This window comes from Notechis scutatus, chromosome 1, assembly GCF_049901735.1.
Source record: "Notechis scutatus isolate UNSWTSFEM ecotype Mainland chromosome 1, rNotScu1.2, whole genome shotgun sequence".
Lineage (NCBI taxonomy): Eukaryota > Metazoa > Chordata > Lepidosauria > Squamata > Elapidae > Notechis > Notechis scutatus.
Genome location: NC_142009.1, coordinates 103,933,397 through 103,947,203, shown reverse-complemented (window position 1 = coordinate 103,947,203; position 13,807 = coordinate 103,933,397). Strand labels below are relative to the sequence as shown.

At 39.8% G+C, this 13,807-nt stretch overlaps 1 protein-coding gene across 8 annotated transcripts in view; it reads right to left on the bottom strand.

The window, feature by feature from the left end:
- The window catches only part of FYN (FYN proto-oncogene, Src family tyrosine kinase), a 137,459-nt gene extending 129,385 nt beyond the window's left edge, over positions 1 to 8,074 (bottom strand). For 2 of the 8 annotated variants that reach the window (XM_026666694.2, XM_026666695.2), the window contains exon 1: positions 7,343 to 7,971. The gene's annotated coding sequence lies outside the window, so the exon portion shown is untranslated. Of the gene's footprint in view, positions 1 to 7,059; positions 7,085 to 7,342 lie in introns of those variants that run through there. The other 6 variants (XM_087942117.1, XM_087942127.1, XM_087942155.1 and 3 more) reach the window with 6 other exon arrangements.
- Positions 8,075 to 13,807: the final 5,733 nt, after the last annotated feature.

The following is a 13,807-nucleotide window of genomic DNA, read 5'->3' as shown; positions in this document are numbered from 1 at the left end:
TCTTATTCCTATCAGGGAGGCTTTGTTTGTGAAGAATGTTCCTAGAAGTGAAGTCTGCCATTTAGACAAAGAGAGACAAAGCAAAACTTGAAGATACACTTGGATTACCATATGCAGTTATTTGGAGCCTGTATACAATACAATATATGCATGTCATACTAGTGAGATGATTGCATTACTGGTGTTCCAGCTCACTTGAAAGGACAAGTTCCCCACTGTACTTGAAATGATTGACTGTTCACAATATGGTTGGGGGGCAGGGTTGGTTGTGGTGGAGATTGTGCACTGCTTCCCATATCCTGAATCCTATTTGGAAATATATTACTTGAAAAGAGCTTGGACGATATCCCATTCCTGGTCCTCTAGAAAAAAAATATTTTAAGGAAAGAAGTTTTGATTTGTCATATAGACACATTGCTTGATCAATATTCTGCACTGTGAAAACAGTTCCAATTTTCTTTCTTAAACTACAAATTTGTATAGATTTCTATAGAACTGGACTTTGCCAGAGAAATGGAAAACTGGAAATATGACAGAGTTGTAATTACTGAGAACATAGAAACAGCATTTGGGCACTGCAGTGTATTAATATTTTTCTGGATTCCCCAAACTTTTTGGACTGATGCCTCAAAAGGAATTCTGAAAATATTTTTGATGGCCAAACTGATATAATAGAATAAGTATTAGAATTTTGAAAGGCACAACTGAATAATAATTTGAATGTGCCAATTATATCTGAATTAGAATAACAAAGTAAGCAAAATTATTCCATTGTAGTATTATTCAAACATTCCTCAGGGTTTTTTCAACTACAAGCATTTATTTACCAAAAGTTTAACTATAAATACTGAAACGAACGATTTTTCAGATATAGTAAGTTGGCATCATACCTTTAAGAATTTCCAATGAGTAGCATGTAAATTAAAGCATAGACCCATTGAAATTAAACAGATTCCATTGATTTCAGCATTTAAAAGTAATAGGAGTGAAGTCTTTAATTTTGGCTGGATAGTATCTTTATATTTTTACTCTTTTCAAAATATAATAAAAAAGTCAAAAGACACCTTTGTGTAAGCATTCCCATCTTAGCATTCATACCTTATCTTCACAGCTTCTACAGCATTGTTTTTAATCATTTTTTTCTATGTTGCATTATCAGTACAAATATAAACATTTAGTATAAAACTATAAATTGGTTAGAGCTTCTCCTAAGTCCAAGGCAACCTGCAAAACATTCCTTCCTACTGATTCTGCAAGACACTCAAAGCTTTTTGGTCATGTTTTAGTGAAAGAGATTAAAAGTTGTTTTATATAAAAGGGAATTTTCCCCTTCTTTCCTCCTGTTCTGACTTATTGTTAAAGGACAATGGTTTTTACCCATCCCTTGTATTTTCTTTTTAAAAATCCCTCTTATATAAGTAATTTATAATAAAACAGCAGGCAGAATTTACAGCCCACTATTTTGAAGATGCGGAAGTTGCTCTAACCAGACTGAATAACTATGTAGAAAATTACTATGAATATAAGAGCTTCCAGGTGTATTTTTTAAAAATATTAGATAATTCATGAAGGCAAAATATAATACTAAATCATGAGTCCAAGGGTAGAATCCAAATACATCCAAGGGTTACTTCTGGAAGAAGGGCAACAAATAAAGTTTGTTGGTTGGTACATTTCCTGGTAACATTTTAGTCACAATGGGAAGCGGAAGGCAGAATCCAGTGAATGCTAAAAGGCTCTTTTTAGGTTTTTGGTTTAATTCTTTCCCTCTGTGGCAGACATTTTACTTCCATACTTAAAGAGGAAAAAATCCTGTACTTTCAGAATTTTTCAGGCTTGCAGTCCCACTAATCATGTCTGAAATATTTATTTCCTGGTTAAGCTATGTTATATACATATATTATAAAAATAGTTCCCTCTTGACAGATATCCGTTGGGACTATAAATATCTTTACTGACCTATTTTCATACCAAACAATTATTCTATGAAAGTTGAAGGGAAAGGGGGTGGTTGAATTGGAGCCTGGGATCCACCAATAAAGGTTTCTATATGACAGTGTACATTGATGTGAATATTAACACAAGCACATAGAAGAGATGTACGGGATGACATTATAATGGCACATATATGACATTACTAACAGTTCATTTTAATGGATGGATAAGAGATTTTAAGAGCAAATATTACTCTTACGGACGATAAAATAATAAAAAGTGTTTTCCAAAAGGTTAGTTTAATGTAATTATTAATTGAAGCATACTGCTTGAAAGGGTGAGCAGTTTTAACTTCTATAATCAAATTTGCATTAAATTCATTGCATATCATGCCTAGAAATAGTATTTATCCTAATGAAGCTTATTGGTATGTAAGCCTCAAGGGTGTCTTGTCAAACAATTCCATTTATGTATACTTGCATCATGAGACTCAGGCTCCTGCAGCAATATATTGTTTTCTATTGAGGCATAAAGAAGATTCATGTTCATAGCTTTATAAATAGCAAGTATTTGTTTCCACTATTACCTCTTCGATGGAAAATTCAAGAGACAAAAACTTTCAAGGCTGCCTAGCATCTGCATCGCCTGAAAAAAATTAGCAGATATATCTTATTACAAAAGCCCATTTGTCCCACTGATAATTAAAAGTCCATCTTTGGAGCAGTTAAGGAAATTACAGTCACTTCATTCTCATGACTGTGCCAGTGGAAATGTGAATTGACTCATTTCTAATGAGCTGAAAAATGTTTTGACACTAGATACCTTGAAATTTTTTATTTTTTTAAACTCTAAAACATGTCTGAATGTAACAAGATATACACACAAAAATGGATGCATTATTTGCTCTGATGACAAAAATAAAATTATTCTCCAGGCTAGTATTCCCTAACTGGTATTACTTTGTCAGGAAATGTTATCACCCATTTTCCTTATGGGATACAATTACTGTGATAGTAGCAAATATGTCTTTTCTGGAACTGAACTCTACAAAAAAAAAACATATTTACTCACTCAAGAAATGTTACTTCAACTGGGCTCATAGATATGTTCAAAATTACTTCTGTTCTGCAATTTTTGCTGTAATCTGAAAGCCAGAATCCCCTTGTGTTCAAATTGTTTACTGAACTGCTATTCTAACAAAAGAAACTGCTACATGGTATATCAGCACTTCAAAAAGAGCTTTTGAAGGCATAAATGAAATATTATGAATCTGTGAGGCAGCTTTAAATAACTTCCCAATATCCCAGCTGCAACTATCAAATTCTTCCCTTAAACAATATGACATTCAGCCCTGTCAAAATTGTCTCATACAGCCAATGTGTCTATAGAAATTACTATAATGCAGTATTTCCTGTAATGTAGGATAGGTAAGTGAGCTGAAGTTGTTTCTTGGAACAAATATTTGAGCTGCTCATTATAATGAACCAAAGTTATTTATGAGTAATTTTAGTGCTATAAATGTCAATGAGTTGATGTCTATTTATTACTAGTTTATCTGAATAACTGCAACTATTCTTCGCTGATTCTTGAACAAGAAGCATAAGAAACAATCCCACATTTCAGAAGTTTTCGTGCATTTTAAGCACTACGTTACAATTATTACAAATTAAATTATTTTTAAAATCTCAATGATTCTATAAAAACAATTAAAAATCAATGGACACAATGCAAATAAATTCATGGAACAATACATTACTTGTAATGTGATATATGTACCTACATTCACTTATGTAAAAAGTCAATGGCTATGTTCCCATATCTTCAATCAAATATGCAACAGTTAGTATGTTAGTGAACAACTCAAGCCAGTCAAGTGCTAGATGTCTTCTTGCTAAAATTACCACTTCCAGAGAACTGATTCACTGGTGTGTGTGTGCCTCAGGTTTGTAGCATGAAAACAACAATCATTGAGAGGAGAATCAAACCCTCTTCCCTCTTGTCTAATGACACAAATTTGAGCTGAGATTTACTTCTGATCGGAATCAGTAGTAGAAGACAGTAGTAGTTTTTACTCTTGTGAGGCTTGGGTGTTGGTATCTTTTTTTTTAGTTTCCCAGTCTAGCCTACAAAGTTACATAGTGCTGAGAGGTAGTCCTCAACTTATGACTACAACTGTGACAACTTCCATTGCTAAGCAATGCAGTCATTAAGTCATTGTGTAATCACCCTGATTTTAGGAGTCTTTTTGCAGTGGTCATTACATGAATCATGCAGTTATTAAATGAATCTGGCTTTCCCCATTGACTTTGTTGTCTGAAACCAGCTGGGAAAGTCACAATTAGTGATCACCTGACCCTGGCATGTTGTTATGGTCATAAGTTAGCCACCTTTTAAAATTTACTTCAGAGGGGTATGTGTAGAATGATAAGAAGCATCTTGGCATTGTAATACAAACTCAACCCCTTTGTACATGCATTGTAGCATATGAACAAACAAAAGGGGTGGAATCATCAGCACAATACTACACAGCTGATTCCATCATTCTAATGAAAACAGCCAATTCTTGGGGATGCCCATTTCAATAATACTCCTTTTCTTTTAGCCAGACTCACTCTTATTCTCTGAGCCCAGATAACAGGAAAAAAATGTTCAGGGAAGGGGGGCCACCTGCAGTTGCACCTCTTAATAGGGTGTAATTTTTGTTTTTAAAATTTTGGTGGGCATGTACTATAACAGGTTATAATGCAGTATAATGCTTTAGTCTTTTTCCTCTTGGAATTCAGTGTAAGCAACGAACATATTGAAATGGAATGAGCATCTCTTTACATTTGTTCAGGTAATATATAACTATGGGCAAATTAAAATATAATAAAAAGTTAGGGAATTTCATAAAGTAACTATTTGTCCTCTGCAATCGCAGAATACAGCCAGTTGCTAACAGAAGGACAATAGGACCATTTATAAAATAACTTTATTAAATAGTAAATAATTAAAAGTATTATTTTATGAACTGTCAGTCACACAGTCAATATGCTGAAATAGGCAGCCTTGTGATTCAAATAAAATTAATTCCACTAAGTTTATTCTAGAGTCACATGTATTATTATACCTCACTAGTAGACTGTATCTTTTAAAAACCAGCACAAGTGTATTCAACAATTGGTATAAATCTTACAATGGTATCATGTGATAAGTTTACTGTAAAGAACAGCTCGCTGTAACCTAGTTACTTAGGTAGCATAAAACAAGGATGTGCAACTGAAAAGAAAACCACAGTCTTCTAAGCAGAAATTTTAAACTATGTCAGACTAAATTGGAATTCCCAGAACCAGCAACATTGAGAAGTCTGAGAACTGAAGTTCCCCGAATTCATGTAGAAGGTGCCCAGAAAGAAGTTATCTTCCAAACCGGTTTCCCTTTTTGGAGGATTTAGATCCATCACAGTATTAAAGGTGGTGCGAGAGAATAAGAGAATGTGTGTTCATCCCTTATTTCACCTTTATTATGTGCATTATAGATTGCAGTCTTACACACTTAAATCCATTAAATGTAACAGGATTTATTTCTGAGTCAGCATGAATAGGACTATGTTCTGGCATTATCCTATCTCAGAATGAATCAAATCACCTGCATGAATCACTCTTTCATTTTTAAATTTAAAAAATTATGCTTTTTTTTTACAGATAGAGCATTAAATCAAACTCAACTGCACCAATAAACCTTTTTAAAAAGGTTTTTTTTTTTTTAAGAAAAGATTGGTTTAAATGCCCTTTAAGACTGTAGGCACCAAAAATGCCAGCACTCATGGTAGAGCATTTAGTATCCTTCACTAAAGCTAAATGTTAAAGGAAAGTTACTGAGAATAGAGTGGTGGTCTCTCCTGAGGAAAGAGAATTGCAATACCAGGGAGGAAAAAGAAGAATCGAAAGGAAGAAGAAATGAGAGCCCCTTTCAAACTTCAGTGCCCTTCAGCATTTTATTGATCTCTTCTCTTTGTCACTTTTATATAAATCCTGCAAAATTTATTTGAAGAAGAGAAAGCTGTTTTACTATTTCTTCCACACACCCTTTTTGCAGTTAACTTACAGCAACATAAAGCCCAGGCATGGATCACTATGGCTCCTCCAATCCTTTAAGACTACTAAATTATACTCAGTTTGTGCAGGGTAGAGAAGTTGAGATCAGATCTAATTCTGGGGATTCTTGCAAAGGACTCCAAAGGAAGAAAAAAAAGGGGTGTGAAAAACCCAGCTGAACAGGAAACTCGTCAGTTATTAAAAGATTACATCATCAGAGTTATTACCATTCTTTTCCACGTTCACACGCTACAGAACATTATTTCATGTTCTCATACCTCAAGGCATTCCCCATCAGGGATTACCCAGTCTTCTATTATGGGCCAAGGGAACAAGTTCCACTCCAATAATACCACAGCCACACCAAACCAGCAAGCTCTCGTGTCACAAAGCCTCAGGCTCTGCAGATCTGAAGAGCATTATCCCGTTTTGAACATTTTGTCATATGGCACCATCCGTCCTAATCAGCAGGTCACAAGAGCCGGTCTCACAAACTCGCCAGCATGTCACGCTAACCCGACACTTTCCGCCGCGAATAGTCCAAATTACTCTTCATGCCAACGCACCATCGGACAAAACTAGCAAAAGGAGAAACTTCTGATGTCAACAGTCTTCCTCTCGTGGACTTCCGTCCCCCCCACCCCAAACACTACAAGCACTTAACTTAACCCAACAATAATATGAATGACACCCCACAATCATTCGAGCTTCCCAAGGACTTGGACTACACCCTTTGTAACTCTTAAGCCACGGCGGCCTTAGCCAAGCTCCGGCGGTTTAATTTTCACATATACATTTAGGAGGATACGTATAAAATGTACGGCATTGCATCTAAACAACCCCCGACTCTTTATAATTTAGGGGATCCTCACCTCCCCCACCCGGCCACGTTCAACGACACATTTAACCCTTCCCGCACTCCGAACGCAAGCGATTTCTCTTCACGGGGATGGGTAAGGCTTCCCCCCACCACTCGTCCTTTGGGCCCATCCCCACCCACTCCCCCATTACCCACGCACCCATCCACGTTTGCATTACCGCCGCCCACCTTTCCAATTGTCCCGCGAGCGCGCGCGTAGCCCGGGGGGGGGGAGGGGTTGCAGGAGGGAACCCCGAAGGAGAAAAGCCACGAAGAGACAATTACGGCACTTCAGTCAAAGAAGTGCGCACAAAGCAAGGCGAAAGGAAAGCAATCCAAGGCGGGCACACAAAAGCCGGCGCACGCTTCCTTCCCTTTCCCCTAAGGCGGGGCGGCGTGTGCGTGTGTGTGTGTGTCTCTCTGTCTCTGTGTGTATGTATGTGTAAGGAGAGGGGGGGTGTCGCCGCCTTACCTGAAACGCAGCAGGACTTGGTCTGCAGAGCCCCTTTCTCACCAACGCCCCCTCCCCTCCGTTTGCCTCCTCTCTCTCTCTCTCTCTCTCTCTCTCTCTGTCTTTCTCTCTGCAGGATCCTAAGGGCGGAGGCAGGAGGAGTCCCTCATGAAAAGCTCTCCAGGTCTCTTCGCTCGCTCACTTCCCGCCAGCTCCGGAGCTCGCTATTAACGAACACAAGGACCGAAAGACGGCGGCGGAGGAGGAGGGGGGTGGGGGGAAGGAAACGGGTGGGCGTCAAAAGTCCCTGCCTCAGCAATGAGGGACGCCGAGACGAAGAAGGCGGCCGCAGCTTTGTTCGGCGCGTGGGCAGCCTGGCGGCGCTCGTCTGGGGAAGATGGGTTCGGGCTCCCGTTTCCTCCTTTTGATTTTCTCCCCCAAATGCAAGTCTTAAGGAAAAGCCGCCTCAGTCAGTCTCCTCCCCTCCTTCCACTATCGCCGCCGCCGCCGCCCCCCAGGCTCCTGACAGATGGCGCAACCGCAGCATCGCAGCTCTGGCGCTGCTCCTCGCTTAGCTCGGCGCGGCTGGGAGCCTGGACTCCGCTACCCTGCCCTGCCTTGCCTCCTCACCCCTGCGTCAGTTCCCAAAGCGGGGAAAAGCGGCTCCGAGACAGACATCCCTAACCGGCCTATGGCGGAGCGACTTTGGGGGCCGATGGAAACGCTTCCGTCCTTATTGGCAGGCGGCCCCGTACGGGAAGGCGGGCATGTTAAAAAAAAAAAAAAGGGGGGGGGTCGTTTGAGCGTCACCATCAGCTGCAACAGCGGCGGGTTCCACGCGGTGGGCTGGGCTGCGCCTTTAGTGTCTCTCGCCGCGTTTCTTCCTAAAAGAGCTCTTTGAGGCGCCCCATTCAGCGGAAATGGAACTATTGCGGAGAATAGTCTTCTCTTTCTTGAACCGGAGTGCGGATTGCAAGATTGCAATGAATCATAACGTTTGGAAAGATCCAGTTTACGATTTTACACACACACACCCCCAGCCTTCCTCTTTCGCATCCTATCGCGCGTAAAGTACAATGACTGCCGGCTTGTCTAAGAAGGTTCACTCGCTTCGTTGGGTTGAAGTCGGATGCCGCTTGGATGAGGTGGTTCTGCAAGCATTGTGGATCCGGCCGCAAGCAGCGCGTATGATTTTTGTAGCAATTCAGTAGTGACCCTTAGGCAACTCTCATAACGGGAATAACTGGCTGATCAGAAAGCCGGAAAGTGGAAATTACCTTGCTGGACAAAAGTTTACATTTGTGATCCCAAAAGTGAGAGCTTAATGGACCACAAATGTGCTCTTTACCTCTCCTGCTTACTTTCATTTCTTCTCTCATTTGGGCGCTTCTTCAAATAAATCTCCCCAATAAAGCACTGGTCTGCAATCAAGGTTTCTATACAGGTATGTAGAGTCAGAGCATTCTGCCTGGGAAATTCTGGAAATTGAACCCCACCCATCTTTAAAACGTTGCCAAATTTGAAACCAGCTGCTTAGAGGTCTTCTTCCCTCCTCCCTAGACTTGCAAAGACTCCCCTCTTATAATTTGTGACTCCTGGTGGCATATAACAATTGAAAAATAATTTTTTAAAAATGACAGAATCAACATACAATCAAGGCTGGCAATAATAACATTACAGAATAGGCAGGTTTACAAATAAACTTAGGGCAAGAAGCCCCATTTTGCCTATTCATCCTGTCATAATAAAGATAAGACAAACTATTCTCATCTCTGAAAACTTCCCAAACTTGCAGGGCCATTGTGATTGTGACTGAACTCATTTGACCTTGCTCCTTCCATAAGGAAGTGCAGAAATCAGCTTCTAGCTAATGCCCCCCAATTCACCCCTATTCTCATTAATTCATGGTGAAGGGAAACAAAGTATGGCTGGAGTGGACATGGATGCCAAACCATGGTGGTACTCTGGTATAAGGCCTTAATTTTAGGAAACATGGCATACTGTGACAGGATTTTAAGAGAGAACTATCAAGAAGTTGGGACAAAGTAATCTGATTAAAAAAGATAACAAGGAGCGGAAAATAGAAGTGAAAGAGCCAAAAGATATGGGACCACATGAAACCCAACAGGAGCAAGGAATGGAGGAGGCTCTGCAGTGTTGGAGGGAAGGAAGAGCTAATTCTGGAAAGATGCAGAGCAGAATATTATAGATTCATGATGGCGAACCTATGGCACGTGTTTAGTTTACATTATTGTCATTGCACCTCGTACAACAAAATTAAATACCATCTTCAGTGTACATTATGACTATGAAAATATACACAAATACACATCCTTCACATTCTATACATTGAATTGAAAACCCCTGATATTGCATTAATATTGCACTGTACAGTAGAATTCAATAGAGTTACTGCCCTGGGATAGAAGCTGTTTCAGTCCAATTTATAACAAGGCTTGCAGACTATAGATGACCCTTGCCCCACAGGAGTCAATCAAGGAAAGAATCCAGAACACACATAGCCATCTTGGATAGGAAGTGGCACGCAGAGCCATCTCTCTAGGCACGCCAGCTGTTGCCTGTTGCTCTTCTGGGTTCTGGTGTACATGCATGCTGTCCAGAGCTGGTCTTCGCGCCTGCATGAGTGCCAGAAACCGGAAAACCAGGTGGCCAGTGCCCACGCTGTGTATTATGTGCATATTTTTATTTTTTTTATTTATTTTTGTCAATTGCTTACAAGATAATAGGTATAAGTAAAAACATAGTTATGAATACATGGATACATATAAGAAAAATAAAAATAAAAGAAACAATAGGACAGGGACGGTAGGCACGTTGGTGCGCTTATGCACGGCCCCTACAGACCTCTTAGGAAAGGGGTGAGGTCAATAATAGACAATCTAAGGTTAAAGTTTTTGGGGTTTGGGGAAGAAACCACAGAGTCAGGTAGAGTATTCCAGACATTGACCACTCAGTTGCTGAAGTCGTATTTCTTGCAATCAAGTTTGGTGCGATTAACCTTGAGTTTGTATCTATTGCTTGCTCTTGTGTTGTTATGGTTGAAGCTGAAGTATTCATTGACAGGTAGGACATTGCAATGTATGATTTTATATACTATACTTAGATCGGACCGAAGGCGGCGTAGTTCTAGGTTTTCTAGGTCTAGAATTTCCAGTCTGGTGGCATAAGGTATTCTGCAACAAGTAGAGGAGTCGAGAAGTCTTCTTGTGAAATATTTCTGGACTTTCTCAACTGTGTTAATATCAGATATGTAATGTGGGTTCCAGACTGATGAGCTGTATTCGAGTATTGGTCTAGCAAATGTTTTGTATGCTCTAGTTAGTAGTGTAATATTACCAGAGAAAAAGCTATGTAGGATTAGGTTAACAACTCTTAACTCCTTTTTGGCTATGTAGTTACAGTGGGCTCTAGCACTTAGATCATTAGAGGTGACTACTCCAAGATCCTTGACAGAGTTTGGATCATCAACAAGGTCTTGACTATTCAGCCTATATTTTATTTTCTGATTTTTTTTTTTGCCAATATGTAGGACAGAGCATTTATTTGTTGAGATTTGAAGTTGCCATTTGTTTGACCATTCTGATACATAGTCAAGGTCTTTTTGAAGGGTAGCAGTATTGTCTGTGGTGTTGAATAGCTTTACATCATCAGCGAAGAGAACGCAGTTGCTCTTGATATGATCACAGAGGTCATTTATGTAGAGTATGAAAAAGAGTTGGTCCTAGAACACTGCCTTGGGGGACACCACATCTGGCTTGGGTGGTGTTCCTTGATTATTTCTGCAGAAGTTCTGGTATTTCTGTTTTATTTGAATCCATATGCATTGTCATGGTTTGTATGTGTTAGTCATTTTAGATACTTATAGTTTTATAAGTATTTCTGCCCAATACTTTCCTATTAACTTTCCTCAGCTTTCCGCCATTCATTCTCATTGATTCTAGCATTATATCATACACACCCACATAAGAAATATGTTGATTCTTTTCAGCTTCTCAACATCATTTATGATTTAATAGGGCTATACCCATTTTGGGGGCATCTGTAGCCAGCTTTGGACATATGTGGTCTAATGCCATCATCTATGCCAAGGAACTGATCCAGTTCTGGTTTTGCTCAGTTGGTATGTTTCTAAAATCGTATTCAATGTGTTGCATTTCTCTGAAATGCTGCAGTACTACAGAGCTTGTGGGTGGTGTTTTCCCATTGGGAAGAACTTTTGTCTCACTCTGCTTCCTGGCTTCAGCTGACACTGCAGTTTTGCTTACTGTATTTAAAGTGGGAGGGGGGGACTTTGACAGCATCACAAGTCCCCCTTTGCAGCATCTTCTGGCTTATTCATTTATTTATTTTGGTCCGTGACCAGACAAAGATAGAGTTGCTGCTGCTTCCACTTGGAAAGGCAGCAGGGAATAATCTGGACTTTTTTTTTTTTTTTTTTGACTCTTAGACCTTTGCAACTGTTTCCAAGTGCACATTTCTCCTGATGAAGGAAATTGGCCTGAAATTGACAAATAATTTGTCCTGGTTTTTTTTTTAAAAAAGGGACGAGCAACCAGTTTGCAAAGTGTCATTCCATTTGAGGGTCCCCACTTCAGTTTTGTGTACAGAACAAGGTGCTAGCAACCCCATTTGTGTGATGTGGCAGTTTTTTCTGTGTCACCTTCACAGACTTCCTATTGGGAAATTTTAGCACCGTGTTCAGTTGTTATTCAGAATTTCTCCTCTTCTCACCTTCATTCTACCTTCTGCAGCACCATGTGAATGTGAATGGCAATTAAAAAGGGAAAGGCCTTGTTGCAAAATTGCCAGCGCGCTATCCTTTCACCATGAATGCAAGACAAATGGTAAGAAGAGAAGATCAGCTAAGAGACTTGGATTCTAAAACAAATGAAGAACAGTTACAGGAATTAGGTATGTCTAATCTAGAGAAAAGAAGGACGAAGGGTGACATGATAGCAGTGTTCCAATATTTGAGGGGCTGCACCAAAGAAGAAGAGGTCAATCCATTTTCCAAAGCACCAGAAGGCAAGATAAGAAATCAAGGAGAGAAGCAATCTAGAACTAAGGAGAAATTTCCTAACTGTGAGAACAGTTAATCAGTGGAACAAGCTTGCCTTCAAAAGTTGTGGGTATGTCATCACTGGAGGCTTTAAGAAGAGACTAAGCAGCCCTTTGTTGGAAATGGTCTAGGCCAGGCCAGGGTCTCCTTCTTAAGCAGGGGGTTGGACTAGAAGATCTCCAAGGTCCCTTCCAACTCTATTTCTCTGAATTCTGTGGCTTGCTGAGTTTGTAGTTCTTTATATAACAGCTGCTCAGCTTTTTTTGTTGTTGTTGTTGTTGCAAAAGGACTATGCAAACACATACAGTACGTTTGGAAATGTGGTTGGACTGCTGGGGAGAGGTCTTTTTCTGTTCCAGAATATGCAGCAATTTGGAACTGGACACCAATTGAATCCTCCCTGTCCTCCTCTTAGATGGAGAAAAAGTATTAATATTTCCACCCGTTCTGTGCATTTCAAGTTTGGTAGAACCAAAGATAATTGCCATCGCTTTTTGTTCAAAGTGTTCTACATAGCAAATTTGGACAACTCGGTACTCAACTCTGGTTGCAGAACCATTGTAAACAATTAGAAGCTTGATCCTCCTAGTGATTCTTGGGGAACCTTTGTACACATCTCCATGGCAAGGACTGTCAGTTTTTATTCCTCTTGTCTAGTCTGTTTCCTGCTGGCTACTACATGTTTTAGGGGAATTTGAAGAGAGGCTATGTTGCAATCTTTTGAAAGTCACATTGTTGATATAAACAGTTAAATCTATTAGTAATATGTGGCTTAGTTTTGCAGAAGCCTTCTTGATACTTCTTTATCAAAACTCATTTTTCTATGTCAAAAAGAGGCAATTTATTTATGATCAGGGGAGAAAATTCTTTGGCAACTTTTTGATGGTTATTAAAACTTTTGGAAGTCATGCTGCTGATTCTGCAGCCTTGATGTAAAATAATAAAGTCCTACACTTAGGCAAGAAAAACCAAAAGTACACATATAGACTGTGTGAAACCAGGCTTAATAGCAGTAACTGTGAGAGGGATCTTGGAGTCTTAGTGGACAACCAGCTAAATATGAGCCAGCAGTGTGCAGCAGCAGTCAAAAAGAAGCTAATGCAATCCTAAATTGTATTAACAGAGGGATACAATCAAGATCAAGGGAAATACTAATACCACTCTATAAAGCCTTAGTAAGACCATACCTAGAGTACTGCATCCAGTTTTGTTCACCACATTACAAAAAAGATGTTGAGACTCTAGAAAAGTACAGAGAAGAGCAACCAGGATGATTAGGGGACTGGAAGCTAAAACATACAATGAACGGTTGCAGGAACTGGGCATGGCTAGTCTAGTGAAGAGAAGGACCAGGGGAGACATGATAGCAGTCTTCCAATATTTGAGGGGCTGCCACAGGGAGGAAG